The following is a 17,266-nucleotide window of genomic DNA, read 5'->3' on the forward strand; positions in this document are numbered from 1 at the left end:
TTCAATATTCTCTTGTATAAATGGCTTCAAGATGGTAAAATGCTGCCAACCTAAATATAAATGATGGCAAAAATGATACAGAACATTGACTGTTACTACAATATTTATACATTTAACATTTTTGTCATTCAGCAAGGTTTCGTAAATATCACCATTTACTGAATTGTTAAATGAATATATATTTTTTAAATTCCAGTTCGGTTATATTTTATTTCATACCGTGTGTACTACGTCTTGATAATTATGTTAAAAGTATTACCTTCCCTTTTTCAAGTAACTTAATAAACATTCATATTAAATGCAAATTCTTGGAAACATGAGAAGTTAAAATGATAAACTGGAATAAAATAAATAATCTGAAGCTTTTGTTTTTTCTGAATACATTCTAACAAATTTTCAAAATTTTTAAGGCAAAGCTTGTGGTACAGCTGCTTAAGAGAGTTCCTTAACATGACCTTTCTGTGTATTAATAACTCCCTTATTTATATGCTATTGCCTGCCTCCATGACATTTGGCAAACTTACCTACCCCTTGTAAGTGTCATTGCAGTGTTTATTTAGTCAGATATTTAAATTACAGTGCTAGATTTTGACATGAAGTAACATGGGCATAATAAATTCTTTAGGGGACTATAGTAGCAATGTAAAGATAAATATATCGTCCCTCTATTAAGAAGAAAAGTTTGTTTTAGGAAACTTAAGAGAAAGTGGTATTTCCAATGAAAAGTATATATATTAAGATACATTGGTATCTCCAGTGAAGGATAATAGAGGTAATCACACTATTCATGTAAAGAGTTTTCATTGCAGAAGAAAGTGACCATCTTGTATATGCGCCTCGAGGTATGGTGAGTTCTGGCAGACAGTCATTACTACAGTGCTGTTATGAAGAGTTCTTTGGAAGACACTGTTTTATAATAAAGTCCAGAAGGTATGTGATATCTTGTAAAGAATAAATGTGATATCTTGTAAAATATCATGTTATATAACTAGAATTATATGATTCATGTTTCAGATTTTGACTTAAACTTTGAATGTTTGTGAGTATTTATAACAATGGACGAGATTATTATGGAGTTCCTTTTATTCAATCAGGCAATTTGAATACATTTTGACAGGAGTAAAGAGGTCAACATTTAAATTATTTTTTAAAGATTATTTTTTAATTTTTTGTATATTATTAATATTATTTTTATTTTTTTACTTAAATGCATTGTTTTTACCATCTACACTTAGAATAATTATTCTTGAATATACTCTAAATACCAATCTCTGTGTTTTTGTGTGGCTGTTACCTTAGCAGTGCGTCAATGGTGTGTGAATGGGCAATGAATAGGGTGTGGGAAGGTATACACATGTATTGTTAAAGTAGAAATAGACCAACTCGTAATGATGTTATAATGTTAGCATACGTTGTCCAGTGCTTGGAATAAGAACTTTCAAACTATCCAGAACTATATATTTGCATACTCTTGAAAAATAAATTTCAAACTATCCAGAACTATATTTGCATATTCTTGAAAAAAGAGAACTTTCAAACTATCCAAATTTGCATACTTTTTGAAAAATACCTAAGTATAGGAAAAGACTACATCAGAGTACGGTGATGTAGTACAGATTATATATTTAGTCTCAAGTTTTCAGTTTCATCACAGCATGTTCAGATGTCTATAGCAACGCTTACAGAAATTTTTACAGAAATTTTGTTTTTATTTTACATTAACTCGTAAGATTTATTGTTACTTGTACTTTACATAAATTAGCATTCTTTCATAACGGAGGTAATTAAGTCTAAGCCGCCAGGTTAATGATTCACTGGCTTCATCTTCATTGGTCTTTGGGATTTTTTTTTATTTATTATTATCATTACTATTAATATCGAATCTGTTATTATTATTATTACAGGCAGAATAATGATAATGTTATTGATATTGATAATAACAATATGAAACAAAAGAAAATATTTCTAAAAACCAAGGAAAGTGGTAAACAACTGTTATAGGTATTAGTGAAACCATAAGTGTAAAGACTGATGGTGAACTAAACTCACAGTGGGGATAGAATGTACTTAAAAAGGAAAGAAAGAAAGAAAGAAAGAAAACTATTGTTACTCATTACATAAATGTTTTCAAGGTGGTTAATAAGGCTGATACATATCAATATCAGCAAACCGAAATATATAATGGCAAAAATAATATGAAAAATCGACGAAATGTTGTGGAATAGCTAGAGAGCACCTTAACCCCATCTATATAGGTTTTTGCGATATAGTAACGTTATTATCCTTATGCTGGAGTCATTAACAAAAAAAATTAAAATCAATTTGATGCTCTGTTTGCAAAAAAAAAGTGATAGAATAATATAGAGTGGCAACACATGCGCAGTCATAAGGAAAATTAAGGAAAAGTAAAGAGCTTTGTAATTAAGAACCAAAATGTGGCGCATGACAGAGTATACATTTCCTTTTGAAATTTATATTTCTCGCAGTTGTTTTACAGCCGAGGAAGAGATGGATATATATTCTTGAAGTTGTATAGAGACTGTAATAGCTTATTTCTATAAATGTCTACACGCATTCTGCTTTTGGGATATGGGCAAGAGTAAAGGCTGTATTAGTTTAAATCTTTTTCTTCAAATCTCCATTTTCTTTAAATGTCTAGTACATTTATTTTACTTTTAACCATTAACCATTCTCCGTTCTCCATTTTCTATGACTTCATGCTTATCCCTCCTGGAAAATGAGAGGCAAGGTCAATACAGTTTTCAGTCACATTCTTAATGTATAGGAAACATTGCGAATTTCTCACCACACAATGCCTATCTCAAAATCATGATGATTATACATATGATGAAATCTGGTATTCAACTTTTCATTTTTTTTTTATTTATCAGAGGTCGCTGTATACTCTCCGAGTATAATGAAGTTGAACTGTTTGCATAAATTTCTTTATAATGTTATATATTTGTTCTTCAATATTAGTGTATTGATTAAAAGGAAAATAATACGGATTTATAATTTCAACCATTTGTATTCCCTTCCTCTACTGCTAAAACAACCTTCAAACGTCGAAGCATCGGTGCCAATAGTTTGTCGCCATTTTTTGCCCTTCAAATGCAATGCATTTTTAATGGCACCGAATTAACTTTCACTGGGCATGTCCCTGCCTGTAGCTGCCCAAACATGGCCTATGGGGTTTTAAATCTGGTGATTTAGGCAGATGTGACCACACCACAATCAGGGGGTGAAGTACTTGCCAATCCGACCCAACTGAAGCATTTATATCCCCGTTTGAAACATTACAAACCCGCTGCCGATTTATGTAAACCACGGATATCAGAGATCATGAAGTTTTGTATTTCATTTTGCATTATACTCATATATACTAATAACATTTTAATCATTTGATTTGTTAAAGATGATTAAAAATAAAATACACAGGCAAACCAACGAGTGGTCATTGAAACACACGCTTCAATTATCTGGTTCATTAGTCTGCGTTTTATGATTTCATGTAATCAATTGCAGAAATTGTTTTTAAGGAAAGATGAATGTACTATACTGTACTATGGGATTGATAATAACTATGATTTATTCTCTGATAACGCAACAGCACTGTTCGTAGAAGTGGTGGGCCTAATCAATTAAAGCGTGAAATTTGGCAGTAATACAGTCAAGGTTGGACTGATGGCTGCCTGAATGTATTTCAATGTATCATAACTCGCCATGACTTTTTTTATACTCTACTCTGCAGGGTGGTACATGTTATTTCTAGTACAAGTGCTCGGTTGTGAAGTAATGAGTTTTTTATTTGTTTATTTATTATTAGTAGTATTATTTCAAATAAATCAACAATTTACTCGCCTTGCTCCTTCACACCCCCTATCGGCCGGCTGTGTGGGTGGTGGGGAAGGAGGGGGGAGAGATAAGGGGACGGTAACCGTTCCAAAACACACACACACACACACACACACACACACACACACACACACACACACACACACACACACACACACACACACACACACACACACACACTAAGTGAGAGTGTGTGAGTGTGAGTGTGAGTGAGTGAGTGAGTGAGTGAGTGAGTGAGTGAGTGAGTGAGTGAGTGAGTGAGTGAGTGAGTGAGTTAGAGAGAGAGAGAGAGAGAAAGAGAGAGAAAGAGAGTTAGAGAGAGAGAGAGAGAGAGGAGAGAGAGAGAGAGAGAGAGAGAGAGAGAGAGAGAGAGAGAGAGAGAGAGAGAGAGAGAGAGAGAGAGAGAGAGAGAGAGAGAGAGAGAGAGAGAGAGTGAGAGAGAGAGAGAGTTAGAGAGAGAAGAGGAGAAAAGAGAGAGAGAGAGTTAGAAAAGAGAGAGAGAGAGAGAGAAGTTAGAGAGAGAGAGAGAGAGAGTTAGAGAGAGAGAGAGAAGTTACAGACAGAGAGAGAGACAGAGAAATAGAAAGAGGGAGAGAGAGAGAACACTAAACCTATAAATGTAAACTCTGCAAATATACCACTGCATAATCTGTTTCAAGGTGAAAGTAATCAGTTACTAATCGATTACTGATCGCAAAACAATCAAAGTAATCGATTGCACAAAAAATGGGTATCACCCATTACTAGTTCTTAGTGTGCTATATAGTTTAAATTGAAAATGATAGATGTAAAGTAGTGCTATAAATACCCTGTATCATTAGAGGGAAAGGGTACTGACATCATTTCTCCCCTTTGTGGAATATTAGAAGTAAAAGAAAATGAAGCTCCCATTTAAAGTTTATAAATACAAATTGAAATTTCATCAGTTATTCTTATTATTTTTATTTATTTTAAAAAATAATCCAATTGTTTTTCCAACCCTGTGCTCCACCAGAACAAGAGAGTGATCCAGTGAAATGATGAAGGCCAAAATTATGATATATTAGTGCACAGTGACCATTATTGCGTGGAGAGAATGTAGTTGATCAGATTTTGCCTCAAAGCTCAAAAATAATTGCATAATATGTTATATTATGATATTTAGATTGTTATTGAGATGTTGAATGTTACCTGATTGAATTATTGTAATTATATGCAGTGCAAGACATTTTAGATGTATTACATCTGTGTTTGAAGTTTTTATTACTCCTGAAATAACCAGAGTGATGCTAAAATATCATGGCTTAGGATTTCTGACACTTGTTTAGAACTCGGGATGGGCACTCTGCACGGTTTGCTTAATTGTACAAACATATCTTCAGAGGCTTTTCAAGATTACATACTTCAATCGGGTTAGGATAAAATGGGGTAAGTATTAGTAAGTACTACATATATGGCTTCCAAGATAAAGTAAAGCTTTAGTAATCCCACTACAGAAAAAAATGCACATGTTATACTATACTGTACTATGGGACTAATTATAATTATGATTTGTTCTTTTAGTACATAGTTCTTAGTGAGCTGTATAGTTTAAGTTAAGAATAACTGAGTTAGAAAAATACATATGCTTTTTTATTATATATATATATATATATATATATATATATATATATATATATATATATATATATATATATATATATATATATATATATATATATGTGCCATTCATGTAACATGCCATTCCATCAGTGTGACTTAAAGGACCATGTTAACTGTCTGAATAATACACAGGTTTTACTCTCCTTTGAATAAAATCACATAAAATACAATCTTCAGGATCTTTCAGGAATTTGTTTACTGGAATTTCTTGTCCATTTATTACACAGTTCTGATTACAAACTAATATATATTTTATATATATATATATATATATATATATATATATATATATATATTTTTTTTTTTTTTTTTTTTTTTTACGGTAGGTTCATGTCTGAGCCGCCGTGGTCACAGCATGATACTTAATTGTAGTTTTCATGTTGTAATGCTCTTGGAGTGAGTACGTGGTAGGGTCCCCAGTTTCTTTCCACGGAGAGTGCCGGTGTTACCTTTTTTAGGTAATTATTCTCTCTATTTTATCCGGGCTTGGGACCAGCACTGACTTTAGGCTGGTTTGGCCACCCAGTGGCTAGGTAGGCAATCGAGGTGAAGTTCCTTGCCCAAGGGAACAACGCGCTCGCCGGTGACTCGAACCCTCGAACTCAGATTGCCGTCGTGGCAGTCTTGAGTCCGACGCTCTAACCATTCGGCCACCGCGTCCCCATTTTTTTTTTTCATAGCCGACGGCGCCTGCGCGTGAACCTCTCACGCTTGGCTTCGCGAGGATCGAACTCACGGCCGTCAGCCTCCGAGGCAGAGACGTTACCTCTGAGCCACTGGGTATTAATATATATATATATATATATATATATATATATATATATATATATATTATATATATATATATATATATATATATATAATATATATATATATATATATATATATATATATATATATATATTGTTACGCCGACCGCCTCGTCTCTCGGCCACCTGCACAAAGCAGGCTAGGCAGACGGCGTGTTATCCACAGGGTCGTGAACACTGAACAGCTCCAAGAGGCACCGAACACCACAGCGTCCCAGAACACCAGGAGAGGAAACGCCAAGTGGCGAGGCAGGGCACGAAGTAAACACAAAATGACAGTCTTTCCTTTATTTACACAAGTTATTTACCCGTACACTTTTCTATAGGCACAATACAGGGGGAAACCAGCATGCCACACTGCACGATACAGCTTATAACAGGGCAACCCCAACATTTATCAGGTCACAAGGGCACACACGAGGTCTTCACAGGAGCAGCGCCCAACTCCGTCTCTCGGCTTGTTCCTCCGCTCACAGCCAGCTGCGACACGTTTGCCCAGGTCCCTTCATGTAAACACATGTTTCGCACAGAGACAAAGACCCACTGGCGTAGCACTACCCCCCCCTATCAAGCAGACGACCCGTCTGCTCTGACATATCTAAACCTGAAACAAACTACATAAAAATTTAAATAAAATGGGTTCTCAGAAACCAAAAATCTTTCATCCAGCGCGGCTTTCTTCGCTCTCGCTGGGGTCTCTCTGGAGGGGGTGTGGGCGGCGGTAGATTGGCAGTGGCACCAGAGGGGTATCTCCTGTCCCAAGACCTGGCTCATGGTCACCATTGACATCTGCTGCATCGCCCTCACCGTCCAAATGCTCGTCCTCATCTCGGTCAGCGTCTGCCACGTCCTCATCGCCGCTACTGGGGCTAACTTCATCTTCTTTTTCACCATGGCCCCAGGAGTAGCTTCCTGGCCCATGGTAATGCCACAGCCGGTCCACGTGGACAACAGACGGTCGTTTTCGCCCTCGGCGAATTCGATAGGTGACATCAGAGAGGGCCGCTACCACCGTGTATGGCCCCTCCCAGGGGCTCTGTAGCTTCGGCGAGAGCCCTCGCTTCCGACGCGGGTTATGCAGCCACACTCTGTCACCTATGTTGTACCTCACTTCCCTCATGCGCCGGCATAGGTCTCCTTCATGGCATGGCCGGCTACCTTGAGCTTGCCACGCACCCGTCGGTGCACCTCCGCCAGGTTCTCCTGCAGTGCCACTGCATAGCTGGATGTGACAGTTGGCAAGTTCACGTCGGGTGGCCGCCCTGTGGCCAAATCCACTGGTAGCCTGAGCTCACGGCCAAACATGAGTCGGGCAGGTGTGAAGCCTGTTACCTCATGCACAGCAGACCGGTAGGCCATGAGCATGGCGGGCAGCTTGACGTCCCAGTCTTCCTGACTTTCCCTGCAATACTTGGCTAACTGTTGAGCAAGGGTACGGTTAAACCGCTCCACCATACCATCGGACTGTGGATGGAGGGGTGTCGTCCGTGTCTTGCGCACCCCTAACAGCTCGCAACACTCACGGAACACTCGTGACTCAAACTCACGGCCTTGGTCAGAATGCAGTTCAGAAGGCACACCAAAACGGGTAATGAATTCATTCACTAACACGCCAGCAACGGTCTCGGCCTCGTGGTTGGGTAGTGCATATGCCTCAGGCCACTTTGAGAAATAGTCCATTACCACACAGATGTATCGATTTCCTTGTGGCGTGAGAGGCAGCGGACCGGCAATGTCTATTGCCACCCGTTCCATGGGTGCTCCCACACAGTACACCTGTAACGGGGCACGGTTCTTTCTAGCAGGGCCCTTCTTTGCACTGCACACATCACATGCTCTACACCACTCAGACACGTCACTTCTCATGCCCACCCAGTAGAAGCGTTGACGGAGACGGCTCAGGGTCTTTTTCTCGCCCAAGTGGCCACTGGTAACACGGCATGTAATTCCCTCAGCAACTCAGCACGCATGGCTCTGGGTACTACAACTACCCATGTGTCACTGTCCACTTCACTCAACTGCACCCAGCGCTTCACTAACAAACCGCTTTGATCCACTCGTAAAGTTTCCCACTGGTCCACCAGACACTTTGTGGTGGGGCTCTCCGCAGCCACGGCCTCCCAACTGGGGCGTCCACTGAGAGCCTCAAGCCACTGGACAATGGGAGCAAGGTCAGAGTCCTCACGTTGTGCCTTACGCCACTCATCATCCCCTTTTTAGTGGCACATTCCAGCACCTGCAGACGGAGGCACACAGGATCAGAGTCCTTCTGGACACAGTGTGAGCAACTAGCCTCACACGGGCGTCGACTCAGGCTGTTAGCGTTGCAATGGACACGACCTGGGCGGTGGACGATGTGGTAGTTGTACTGTTCAAGGCGCCCTAACCATCTTGCCAGCTGACCCTCTGCTACCTTCAGCGACTTCAACCACTGTAGGGCAGCATGGTCAGTCCGGATGGTGAACTCGGCACCGTAGAGGTATGGGTGAAAGTGCTCGAGACTCTTCACCACCGCCAGCAACTCTTTCCTTGTCACACAATAGTTGCGTTCAGGCCTGCTGAACTTAGCACTGTAATAGGCCACAACATACTCTTTCCCGTCCTTTATCTGTGACAAAACTGCCCCGATGCCTTCCGCACTAGCGTCAGTGTCCAACAGGTAAGGGAGCTTCGGGTCTGGATAGGGCAAGACCGGTGCTTCCACCAGGGCCTTCTTCAGGTTGTCAAATGCAGACTGACATGCCTTGTCCCACTGGAAGCACTCCCCTTTTCGTGTAAGTCGGTGAAGAGGAGCCGCTACACTGGCAAAGTCCTGTACAAAGCGGCGGTAGTATGTGCACAGGCCCAGGTAGCTCCTGACTTCGGCCACATTGGTGGGAACTGGCCACTTCTCCACCACCGCCACCTTCTGTGGGTCGGTGCGCACACCGTCTTGACTGACTACATGCCCCAGAAATGGCACCTCATGCTGGAACATCGAGCATTTCTTAGGGCTGAGTTTGAGGTTGGCCTTCCTCAACCGCTGTAGTACTTCCTCCAGCCGCTCCAGCTCCTCCTCGAAGGTGCTCCCGAAGACGATGACGTCATCAATGTAGACAAGCGCCGTCTTCCACTGCAGGCCATCCAATACCCTCTCCATCAGACGCTCGAAACAACCAGGGGCATTGCAGAGACCAAAGGGCATGACGTTGAATTGCCACAGGCCTTGCCCGAAGGAAAAGGCAGTCTTTGGCTTGTCCTCTTCCGCCATCTCCACCTGGTGAAAACCCGACTTCAGGTCGAGTGTGGAGAACCACCTGGCCCCCACCAATGCATCGAGTGTGTCATCAATTCTCGGCAATGGGTATGAGTCCTTGATAGTCATGTCATTCAGCGCCCGGTAGTCCACACAGAAGCGTTGTGTGCCGTCCTTTTTCTTCACCAGGACTACCGCTGATGACCATGGACTGTCTGACCGTTCAATCACCCCCTGTGCCGCTAGCTCATTGACAGTGCGCTGCATCTCTTCTCGTCTGGTTGGTGCAATACGTCGGGGGGGGCTCTTGATGGGCAAACTACTTCCGGTGTTAATGCGGTGCTTCACCAATCCTGTGCGGCCTAGGTCCAAGTCACCCCTGCTAAACACATCTGCATACTGAGACAGGGTGTGACGCATCTTCTCTGTCTGTGCTTCCGTCAGGTTAGCGGCGCTCCGGTGCGCCAAGTCCTCGAGGAAGTCGGGCAACGGCCCCACACCAACCAACTCCTCGCTCCCCGACGACTCTTCTGGACGCTCCACTTCCTCACAAGTGCCCAGCTTTGCACCAGCTGGCACCTTCTGGGCCTTATTGGAGAAGTTGGCTACCAACACTGTAACTAACCCCTCCCCTGGTCCAACAAGGCTCCGCCCAACCGCTACGCCATCAGCCAGCTGCAAGTTTTGGTTGGGCTCCACGAGGCCCTCTACTCCACGCATCACTCTTGACAGTCGACACCGGATTCTAGACTCTGTCCTGGGGCAAGGTGCAGTCGCTCAGCTGTAACTACCTCTGCACAGCCAACCTCTGGAAGCAAGGGCACCTCTTCACCGTGCACCCTCACCAGCTTCCGTCCAAGGTCGACACACGCCTTACTCTGTGTCAGGTAGTCAAGGCCCAGCAAACAGTGCTCGTCCAGATCGGCCACATACACCGGCAGCCTCTGCACCGTGCTGCCCACGCCAATACGAGCCTCCACTGGCCCCTTGAGCTGCACACAATGCCCCGTGACACCACACAGTCTCTGTGGTGCATCTGGAAGTTGCATATTGGCCAGCATATCAGGCCGCACTAGGGTCTTCTCAGCCCCAGTGTCCACTGTCAGGCGGCATGGCTTCCCATCTATTGAGCCCTCTACCTGCATCGTGCTGGTTCGACGGCAGCTTACCCAAGTCGGGGCCCGGGTACCGAGGACGGCTGGGTTTCGGCCCCCTTCTCCAGCCTTTTCCGCCTGTACCACTTCCTTAGCCTGAGGACATGCGCTCGGATGGTGACCATACCTGCCACAGTCCTTGCAGCACTGCTGGAAGGCATCAGAATCCATCTGGTTGAGAGGACGTGTTCTCCGCTCCCTCTGACACTGACTACGTCTGTGCCCTACCTCTCCGCAGCCCCAACACAAGCCTTGGAAAGTTCTCGGGCTCACCTTCCTCAATGCTATTTTCTCCACTTTAGCCTTCCGGCCCCGGAGGTCACTGCGGGGCTGAGCAGCTGGCCCTAGGCCACTCGTTTTCCTTCAGGAAGGCCTCGAACTCCAAGGCCCTCGCCAGCGCCACCTGCAGGTCCTCAGGGTGTGCCTGCTTGACGTAGATTTGCAGCTGCTGGTCCTGTAAAGCGTCAACAAAGAAATCACGGGCCAGGACCACGATCATCTCTTCCGCAGCCGCAGGGTACGACCTCCTTACCAGCGCCTCCACATCTTGCGCCAGCTGGGACAGTGTCTCGCCACGCTCACGAGTCCGCTTCTTCAAGTGGGCCCGATATACCTCGGCCTGGTGGTGGTGCCCGAAACGGCGTTTCAAAGCCTCTGCCACAGTCCTTGCAGCACTGCTGGAAGGCATCAGAATCCATCTGGTTGAGAGGACGTGTTCTCCGCTCCCTCTGACACTGACTACGTCTGTGCCCTACCTCTCCGCAGCCCCAACACAAGCCTTGGAAAGTTCTCGGGCTCACCTTCCTCAATGCTATTTTCTCCACTTTAGCCTTCCGGCCCCGGAGGTCACTGCGGGGCTGAGCAGCTGGCCCTAGGCCACTCGTTGCCTTCAGGAAGGCCTCGAACTCCAAGGCCCTCGCCAGCGCCACCTGCAGGTCCTCAGGGTGTGCCTGCTTGACGTAGATTTGCAGCTGCTGGTCCTGTAAAGCGTCAACAAAGAAATCACGGGCCAGGACCACGATCATCTCTTCCGCAGCCGCAGGGTACGACCTCCTTACCAGCGCCTCCACATCTTGCGCCAGCTGGGACAGTGTCTCGCCACGCTCACGAGTCCGCTTCTTCAAGTGGGCCCGATTAACCTCGGCCTGGTGGTGGTGCCCGAAACGGCGTTTCAAAGCCTCTGCCACGCTGGTGTAAGAGGCCTGTTGGGATGCCGGCAGATGCCCAAACACTTCCACCGCGGGGCCCCTTAGCGCTGTTACCAGCTGCAGGGCCTTCTCTTCCTGGCTCCAGCCCTGGGCAGATGCCAGCATTTTTAAAATTTGGGGAACATATGCCTCCCAGGCCACCTTCCCGTCGTACTCAGCTGGCTTACGCCTCACAGAATGTCTGGAGGCCGAGGGGCTGCAGGGTGGAGAACGCGTGCCGTGAACTAACACACCTGGGGGGGAGGAAGGGGGTGAGGGAGGCAACGAGGCGGGTTGACCGGGTCCGAGTTTGCCGCCACCTATACCCAAGGGAGCGGTTCCGATGGGTCCCCAGCCTTCTGCAGCGCCCACTGGCTGCGACACGACGCTGCGAGGCCCGGGGGTTTCCTGCCACAGACCCCAGGCAGACCCCAGTAAATCTGACACTGGCATCTGTTGCCAGAACCTCGTCTGCCTTCTCTGCTTGTAACGTTACTACCTCGTGACGCCGCCTTTCCTCCTTCACTTCCTCCCTCAGGCCCTGAACCTCGCCCTTCAGAGTCTGCACCTCCTCCATCAGTTCACTCTTCACGCTGTTGCAGGCCTTGTCGGTGTAATGCTGAGTTTCCATCTTCACAGATGCGAGATTGCTCTGTAGCACCTCAACAAGTTGGCAGAGCTGTTCCTCTGCCTTCCTTGCCTGCATCTCGACGAGATGGTGCGCCTGCTCGCGTGCCCTCTGTGCCTGCTCTTCTGCCCTTTCTGCCATTTCCTCCCTCATACCGGCCAGCATGGTAGTGATCAGGTCCATCTGGCTCGGCTTCACCTCACTCGTGCCTGCCTCAGTCATAGCCTCCTCTCCCTCATGGCTGCCGCCATCTTTGGAGAACATGATAAATCGGCGCTCTCACTGATCAAATATCACAAATCCCAGTCCTGACACCATTTGTTACGCCAACCGCCTCGTCTCTCTGCCACCACCACAAGGCAGGCTAGGCAGACGGCGTGCTATCCACAGGGTCGTGAACACTGAACAGCTCCAAGAGGCACTGAGCACCACAGCGTCCCAGAACACCACGAGGGGAAACGCCAAGTGGCGAGGCAGGGCACGAAATAAACACAAAATGACAGTCTTTCCTTTATTTACACAAGTTATTTACCCGTACACTTTTCTATAGGCACAATACAGGGGGAAACCAGCATGCCACACTGCACGATACAGCTTATAACAGGGCAACACAACATTTATCAGGTCACAAGGGCACACACGAGGTCTTCACAGGAGCAGCGCCCAACTCCGTCTCTCGGCTTGTTCCTCCGCTCCTCCGCTCACAGCCAGCTGCAACATGTTTGCCCAGGTCCCTTCATGTAAACACATGTTTCGCACAGAGACAAAGACCCACTGGCGTAGCAATATATATATATATATATATATATATATATATATTATATATATATATATATATATATATATATATTATATATATATTAGTTTTTTAATCAGAACTGTGGGTAATAAATGGACAAGAAATTCCAGTAAACAAATTCCTGAAAGATCCTGAAGATTGTATTTTATGTGATTTTATTCAGAGGAGAGTAAAACCCGTGTATTATTCAGACAGTTAACATGGTCCTTTAAGTCACTGTGATGGAATGGCATGTTACATGTTCCATTTTCACAGATTTTAGTGTACTAATTGCATTTACATGTAGTTGACTCCACAAATGCTTAGTCACCAAGGAGTCATTTACTAGTTCTACTTATCACACATGTTTACCCTTTTCCTTGATTTTCAGATTCTTTTTTATTTTTCTTTGCAATTAGTATTTTGATATAATAATCATGTCAATAATTATTTTTTTTCGTTGAAATGAGTATTATGATAATCATGTCAATAATTATGATGACAGTGTTGATATTACAAAAAACAACAACAAAAAAACAGAGAAATCAAGGAACATAAAAATCAAATGAGGAAATATAGGAGCTCCTTGTTGGCTGAACACTTGTGGTCCATCTATGTAAAAGAAAAGAAGCTTCACAAAAAAACCTACAATATACAGTGCATATAACTGTGACCAAATGGTTGAACTTTCGTGTTTATTAGTTAAGTTTGGGTGAGCATGTATATATGCTATATCCACTGTGATTTTAATTTTTTAAGGTTTGCACGCGGATGGCTCTGAAAGGGCTTTGTGCCCTTGTTGTACATGATTAGTTAGTGATGCATAAAAATATGCATCACTGACTAAAAATTATTTGAAAATATGAATGAAAACCTTGGCATTTGTCTAATATTGATCTGCATCGTGATTGTCATGGCCTCTTTATGCTACAGTGTGTATATTTTGGCAAGATAGAGCCTGGATAGTTTCTTATTTAATGGTTAATAGTTAAAACAAGTAAATGTCCTAGATATCAAGGTTATATAGTACCATATTAAAGAATAGTAGCGAGAAGGGTTTGGAATGAGTTATTGAAAAGTTAGAGGTTAAACTGTACTAGAGGATAGCATGGTAGTGATAGGGTAGAGAGGGCGAGCTGATGAGATCTAGTATGAGATAAAGGTTGTTAGATGGAGGATATTTATGCATCAGAGGCAGGAGAATAAGTTGTCTAAGGAAAAGGCAGGGGATTCTGAGAAGAGGTCCAATAGGTGACAGTGAGAGTAAGAGGAAAAGCAGAGGTACGGGTGGGGACAGGATAGTAGGATGTGTGGGGCTGAAAGAGGGACATTCCAAAAGCCAAGTCTGGTGGAGCTGTGTTGGTCTTTGCCACAGAAATCATGCGAGTTTTCACCCATTGATGATTCATGATGGATTGTACTTATCATTATTAGATTCATACCTGGTTGTACTCTTGTCCTGCACTAATGTTGGTTATTTTATACAAGTGAGTTTCACTTTTTATTTTCCTGTATCACTTTCGGGCCCAATTATCGCAGTTACCAAACTCACCAAAGAGGTTTTTTATTCCTACTGATCGTTTTGGTAAAAAAAGAAAAGGGGGGGGGGGCAATATTCCTCATGAATCATAGTCCACAGGATTGTGTTCCTCTGTGACAAATATACGATTTGTTTGTTACTTACTTACTTACTTTTTTTTTTTTTTTTTAAGAGAAGTAGTTTTGAGGACTGGTAGGCGTCAATATCTCATCTCACTAAGTACTTGCATCAATAACAGTCGGAGTTTCTTGGACCGAACGTACAGTCAGAAGAAAAGTATCATTACCCTTTGCACAAACTAACATGAGAAAAATGACTAAGTGGTGTGGAACAGTGAGGCAAGGTAGCACCGTAATCCAGTGTTAACAGAGAAAATGTTCAGTTCCTTATTGACCACACGTAGAGGCAACGATAGTTTTTTTTTCCCGACTGTACTTCAAGAGTCATTTCCCATGGACACTTAAGTGCTACAAGTTGTGCTAAAAGCTGTTTTCCTGTGGCAATAGCAAGCCAAGAGATGTTATTTCTGTACTTTCTGTTTTGTGTATCTTCATTCCAGCATACGCTCCATGTACTTGGCTGGCATGGAGGAAGAAATGGTATGGTGGAATTACCCTTTGCAGTGCTCAGGTAATTTGTAAATAATATTTGCTCTATATGAGTAAGAGCTGTCAACAGATTGCGGTGGCCTAAATGACGTAGAGAGAAAAGGTATTATGTAGATTTTAATAGACTAAAAGTGAAGCTGAGAACTGTATGTGGATCTCCTAAAAATAATAATAAAAAAATAGATTATGAATTCTGAGAAGGGAAGGAGAAAAAAAAAAAATGTATATATATTTAAAAAACAACTAAAATCTAAAAGAAACATTTTAAAAAATAAGTGACAATGAATATCTCCTTAACACATAATGCAAGAACAGTCCATCACCAGTTATACTACATCAATAGTCCTCGACCCAATTATGATGGTTTCCCCATGCAAAAAATATGCCACACACTGGGTGTTGAGTACAGACAGCCACTTTAGTGAAAAGTCAGAGGCACATGTTTTTGCCACATTCTGCAACTTTCGAAAGCTTTCAGTGATCACAAGCTGCCAAACAAGCGAATGCATATTTTAACATAACACTGAGGTGGCTCGACCACTTCTAGCATGGGTACTGATCATTCACCATGTGTGGGCTTCTTGGCAGGAGTTCGAAATCCTGACCGCTAAAGTTGATTCTGTCAGTGGCAATATCTTTGAACGAGACAAAAGTATAATTGCTACCTTTAGCTATAAGAAAAACTTATTATCCTTAGATTGTTGACAAGGACAAGATTCAGCAACTTGTCTCAGAAGGGTTTTAAAGAAAGGGCCTGTACACCTTATCTTTGCTTTTGAAGTGCATAGAAAAATCTTGGAGGGTGACTAAAATAACTTCTGGATCATGTCATGAACTACCTGTTTTCCAATGTTAATACTTAGTGTATATGTAACTGTGCAATAAAAGTAGGAAATGAAGAATACTGATGTGTATAAATATATTATTTATTTTTTATACAAAATTGTACATCAGAAACTCATCAGCAACACAGCACTGTCTCCTGTAAATGCAGTAAAAATAAGCATATTTATTTTTGTGTTTTTATTTTCACACTGCCATTATCCTGCATGTTAGTTAATGTCAACTAAATTTAAATTACACAACTGACCATACTATTGTTCAAGACATCATTATCTTGGTACACCAGCAGCGCGGTCTTATGTAAAACAGTTTATCACATCCTTACTTTATCTCTGGTTTATGACATTTATACTTTATCTCTCCATTACTGTGTATGGACCTTACAATGAGCATCTTTATGTCTATTATTATGCTGACTGCAAAAGCTTATGATGATTCCCTTATGTCAGTTTCGATCTCCTTTGGTGTACACGCCGCTCTCTTGATCGTCTCTTGAAGCCGATTCTGTAATCTACCTCGGTTTCACTGGCCTTTTTTTTTTTTTTTTTTTTTTTTTTTTTTTTTTTTTTTTTTACCTTTCTCCTCTTCTGAAATTGTCACAAAAATGATTTGGGTAAGAGGGACCTCAAAGGCATATAATACGCGAGAAATTTAGCTAACCCTTGGAATGAAGGGTAAATGAGGTGCGTACTGATTCTTTTCATCTCTTTGATATTTGAACATGAATTAATGTCTCCTCATTTTGTATGGTGAATACAGAACCACAACTACAACCACAAACTCTGTTGTATTTTGTTTCTACTGAGCCTTAATCATCAGTCCATTGCATTCCAATGTTTTATGTACATTAATTTTATAAATCATAGAATCTCACATTTTGAGGAATGATCAGTCTGAATTTTACATGACCTTGTTTATTAAATTAGTGGTTATTTCATATATAGCATATTCTTTAACCCCTTCCAGCATTCTAATGAAATTTGGATCA

This window comes from Penaeus monodon, chromosome 5 (genome assembly GCF_015228065.2).
Source record: "Penaeus monodon isolate SGIC_2016 chromosome 5, NSTDA_Pmon_1, whole genome shotgun sequence".
Classification (NCBI taxonomy): domain Eukaryota; kingdom Metazoa; phylum Arthropoda; class Malacostraca; order Decapoda; family Penaeidae; genus Penaeus; species Penaeus monodon.